Source organism: Athene cunicularia (genome assembly GCF_003259725.1).
Source record: "Athene cunicularia isolate RWA chromosome 4 unlocalized genomic scaffold, athCun1 chr4_part1, whole genome shotgun sequence".
Lineage (NCBI taxonomy): Eukaryota > Metazoa > Chordata > Aves > Strigiformes > Strigidae > Athene > Athene cunicularia.
The window spans coordinates 24,621,129-24,626,674 of record NW_020799098.1 but is presented as its reverse complement, the minus strand read 5'-3'; positions in this window follow the sequence as shown (position 1 = coordinate 24,626,674).

Genomic DNA, 5,546 nt, shown 5'->3' with positions numbered 1-5,546 from the left:
GCCGCCGGGCGTGCTCGCGCGCTTCCCGCCGCTCCCGCCCTGAGGGGCCGAGGCCCCGCTCCCCGCGCGTGCCGGGGCAATGGGCCCCTGGCCGCGGTTGGGCCCTCGCCCCGAGGGGGACAGGGCTGAGCCTCTCCGGCTTCTCCCCTCCCCGAAACCGGGAGGTGAATAGGCGCCGAGCGAGGGCTTGGCCGGGGGGCAAAGGCGGGCGGGCTAACTTCTCTCTAAACGCGGTCTGGCGAAGTTTTAACTCTTCCTTTAATTTCACTAAGAGGCTACACGAGGGTGTTTCTGCTGCAGAATTGGACGGTGTGCATTATTTGCAGAAAAACAAGTAGGAAAAAAACCAACTAAGAAGTACAGAAGTAGACATTTATTTATGAAGGATGCAACTCTCAGTAGGTTGTAAAGAGTTTGTAAATATAAATACATGTGTGTTGTGTTTGTGCTTTCCAAAGTGCTGCTCACTTACGCAGCCATTATAAGAGAGTATCCCCTCTTCATCTCTGGCTCAGGCAAATTTTCTTCCAATCTGATGGAGTCTCTCTGCAGATGGCTTAACTATAAATGCCATTCAAAGCCAGTTGGGTTCAACTTTGGTTTTGGACTCTCCATATAGTTTAACCTTATTTATGTCTTACACTTGATGCTCAGCAATGATGGACAATACAACCTGAGTCTTTCACAGTACTGACAGAGGTCTGCCAGCACTAAGAATCCTGAAACTATTAAACTGTGATACTTCCATAGTTTGTTAGGGGTGGCTGATGACTTTAAATTTATGTATGAGGACAAGTCTGCTTCTCCTGTTCACCTGCCATCACCTCTTTAGAAAACTGATCTTACTGGAAGACTTGCTTCCTTCTTTCCTACCTCCCTAGGACAAAGTTTTTTTCCCTCTGTGTCATCTTCTGAATGTCACATATCTTGCAATGTCTGATGCTTTCCTAGAAGGGATGCAGACAACCACTGCTTTGAGTTGCCTCAACCCATTCCCTTTTCAATGCTGAAGCCACCACTGCTGCAGCTGTGGAGATAGAGGCAAAAATACAGTGATGCTGGTAACTGTGTAGCCTGTTCTGTGTGTGCAGTGACAGCACAAGTATACTGGAATTTAATATCATACCCTTGCAAACAGACTTTGTTTCATCTAGTGCCAAGCATAGGTAGCCCCTGTTGGGTTGGTTCTGCAGCATCTTCTCAGCTGTACTGAACTGTGTGTAGAGTTACACAATGAGCTGATTTGCCTCAGAAGGGATTTATTTTTTTATCCAGATTAGTGGCTTGACCCAGTTCCCAAGCAGAGAGCTATGCTGGTATAACTGAGGGAATGAATGACTGGGAGTAGGGGCTACTTGAGTTGCTTCTAGCTGAGCAAGACAGTCATGGCCAGAGCTGTAACATCAGCTGATGTGTACTTGGAACTGTGATACTGCTTGAAAAATACTGTGTAGTAACTGTGCTGCAGTTACCACTATTAGTAAACCTTAAGGATAGTTATCCAAGCAAGGATAATTGAATTCATTGAAGTGATACTATACATTTGATTTCAGTGCCATTTTTCTTTGACACAGAAGATGTCAGAGCTGGTGTTTGCACAAAACTTGCACTGAAAGAGACAGACTGCAAATAAATACGATTCTTTTGATGCAGGGCCCTCATATACGCTTCAGAATACCTGAAATAAGGTGCATTACTTTCAATTGCAGTCATTGAGCTAGGGTGGTGAAATTCAGTTTTCTATCTTGTATTTTGAGGTGCAAACTGAATTATATGATGATTTGGGCAACAATTTGCCTTACACTAGTTGTCTAAAACCACTGCCTATTATGGTTAGGTTGATATGATTCTATCATCAAATGTTGAAGTAGTTGCTCTTTGGTTTAGGGTGCTTTTGAAATGCAGAAACCCCCCCCCCCCCCTCAACATATGGAGTGTTTCTGATTTTTATAACTGACTTTTTTGAGCTGTGTATTTACTGAAGTCTTAAAAGTCAGTCACCCTGACAAACTCTGAATAACCAGTCTGTACTACCTAACAAATAGGTTTCGGTTTCTATTTGTGTTATTCTCGTCAGTAAAACAGATACAAAACTTTCAAGAGAAAACTTGCAATTTGACACGATTAATTGCTATCATTTTCTATTGTTGCATAAGATGGAGGATTTGAAGCAGTAGTCAAAACTGGTAAGAACAAGATGGCACAGCCATTACTGAGATCATAATGATTACTAAGATAGCTCAGCAGGAACCCGTGCACCTGAACATAGCTTTTTAGGCTGTTCAGATGCTATGCATCAGTAACACACCCCACACCCCCTCCCCCAGTTTAGCGGGAGTGATCAGAAATTCTTAATTATTTCCACCTCTTACTTAAGTGGAACTGCTCAAAGTTACATATCTTGTTGCTGCTGCTGATGCACCTGTGGGGAGCCACACTAATATAGCCTCACCTCTTTAATTTTAACCTTCTGGGCAAGGGGACCACCTGGGACAGCCATGCTGGTGAGTGTATCTCCAGGATACGCAAGGCTGATGACACCTGTGGTTTTTGGGGAAATGTCCTGGAAGCAAACTTGCCAGTTACATTGGTACACAACTTTCCTCATTTGAATGAGCTCAGATAAAAGCTTAAACATCTGCACTTTTTTTTCACCTGGTGAACTCATATATATATAATATATATAATATATATAATATATATTTAAAAAATATATAATATATAATATATTTTATATATATAATATATATGCGTGGCATTCCATATCAATGAGATGGTCAGTCAGAGTATGTTAAACAGATGAACCCTGAATGGAGGCAAGTGATCCTATCTAGGATGTACTCTTATATAATACTTTATAAATAGTTTTCAAACTTGTCAGATGGGAATCAGTCTGATAGATACTTATACTGCTTTATTTCTGCAATTAGTTATTAGTTAAGGATTTATCTGACATCTCTTAAGAAATGGCCAAAAAATCTGTCACTCTTGGATAAAAGCTTCAGTGGAAGATAACTTAATTGTTGTGCTGTGGCATACTTTTCTCCCAAGCAATTCTGAATTCACCATCTGTTATAGTCCAGCAGTGGCTAACAAGGTTACTTTTTCCTCCAAAGAGCAGGATAGCTGAAGGAGATTGGAGGATTTATAACTCTGAAGAAGACTGTACACAGATGTCAATCTTCCTCTGTAGCTTAGGGCTGTGTAGTTTAGTCACAGAAGTAGATGGTCACAGTGGGAAATTAAAATTTACTACCCTAATACAAACTTTTATTCAGAAACCTGTGGCTTATGTGCTTTAATATTCACAGTATTTTCTGAAAAAATTCTTAAGCATATAACAAAGAAAAGGAAAAATTTGCCATTTCTTGCGTACTGAAGTGCAGTTTGCATCATGAGAATAGGAGTTGTGTTAACAGAGGGAGGCATTTCTGGAATATGCAGCTGCTGTACCACCACAGTATTTTCAAAGAAAAAGTGCTATTTGTATGGATGGTGCTTTCTTGATGAATGGATAGAAGATGCTGCTTTGAATAAAAAACAAATAAAAAGTTTATTCTCATTTGAACACTAATTAATGACTACCTGCATTATAAAAGCAGTAGCAGTTGACTGTCACCCATTTATTTTAGGTGTTTATGAGGTGATTTGGGGGAAAATAGCTTGTAAAGTCTACCCTGATTAGATACTATTTTTTTTAAAGTTTGAAGTGGCAGTTTAGGTCCTCTTTATAGCATGTTAAACATATCAGGGCTTATAGCTGTGGCATTCATTTTGTGAATTAAAGGTATTGACAAAGACCTAACTTGATATCTCATGAGAACTGATGAGGCAGAAAATAGTATTTTACATGTTATAGTTTGGGCCTTAGCAGTTCAGGAACTGTGATATTAAAGTAGTGGAAGAAGATGGGGCAGACAGGTCAATTTCATATATTTTCTTTACTAGGTCTGCATTTCATAAGCCAAGATAAGATGGTATTTCCTTGCATTGGTCCATTTAAAAAAAATTATTATTATTGCATATGGTGTTTGCAGAGCAGTTCACTTACTAGTTAACAGTTTTTAGTTACAATACTAGAATGGTGTTACTATTGATCTAAAATAAACTATTCTCCAAATATTTTAAACCTAAAAGGAACAACTGTAAAAAATGAAAACAAAACTTTGAAGTCACTTTATTTTGCAGTGTTGTAGTTAAGTATTTAAATCATTTTACTACATAAAAGATCTGAGACTTGTAATCAATTTTCCTGTTGCCTATGTTACCTACCTTAAGTCTAAAAAGAAGTCTGTAATAATGATTGAATTTACTTCACTTTTTAAATAGATGCTTGCTTCAAACTTGCTAGAAGTATAGGTAGTCAAAATTTCAGAGCTTATATAGTACTACATTTATATTGTAGGAGTACATGTATGTGGTGGGTTGACGCTGATTCGGTGCCAGATGCCCACTAAAAGCTCTCCTCAGCTTAAAGGGGGAGAGAAAGTATAGCACAATGCTTGTGAGATAAGGACAGGGTGGGATCATTCACCAATTACCATCATAGGCAAAACAGACTCGATTTAGGGAAAATTAATTTAATTTATGACCAATCAAATCAGAGTAGGGTAATGAGAAATAAAAACTAAGTCTTAAAACACCTTCTCCCCACCTCTCCCTTCTTCCCGGGCTTAACTTTACTCCTGATTTTCTCTACCTCCTCCTGCCGAGCGGCGCAGCGGAACAGGGAATGGGGGTTGTGGTCAGTTCCTCACATGTCTCTGCCTCTCCTCCTCCTCAGGGGGAACAGTCCTCACACTCTACCCCTGCCCCAGCGTGGGGTGCCTCCCACCGGAGACAGTCCTCCACGAATTTTCTCTGACGTGAGTCCTTCCCATGCGCTGCAGTTCTTCCCAAACTGTTCCAGCACGTGTCATTTCCACAGGGTGCAGTCCTGCAGGCACAGGCTGCTCCAGCGTGGTGCCCCACAGGGTCACAAGTCCTGCCAGCAAACCTGCTCCAGCGTGGGCTCCTCTCTCCGCGGGGCCACAGGTCCTGCCAGGAGCCTGCTCCAGCGCGGGCTGGGTCTCCTTTGGGCATCCCCCTGCTCCAGCGTGGGCTCTCCACAGGGTCACAGCCTCCTTCAGGCATCCCCCTGCTCCGGCATGGGGTCCTCCCCGGGCTGCAGGTGGAGATCTGCTCCCCCGTTAACCCCCGCGGGCTGAGGGCAGAGCTGCCTCACCATGGGCTGCACCGCGGGCTGCAGGGGAACCTCTGCTCTGAGCCTGGAGCACCTCCTCCCCTCCTTCACCGACCTTGGTGCCTGCAGAGTTGTTTCTCTCGCATATTCTCACTCCTTTCTGGCTGCAATTACATGTTGTTTTTTTCCCCTTTTCTTAAATGTGTTATCACAGAGGCGCTATCACCGTCGCTGATGGGCTTGGCCTTCACCAGCAGTGGGTCGGTCCATCCTGGAGCCGGCTGGCATCGGCTCTATCGGACACTGGGGAAGGTTCTAGCAGCTTCTCTCAGTAAACACCTCTGTAGCACACCCCCCCCTCCCA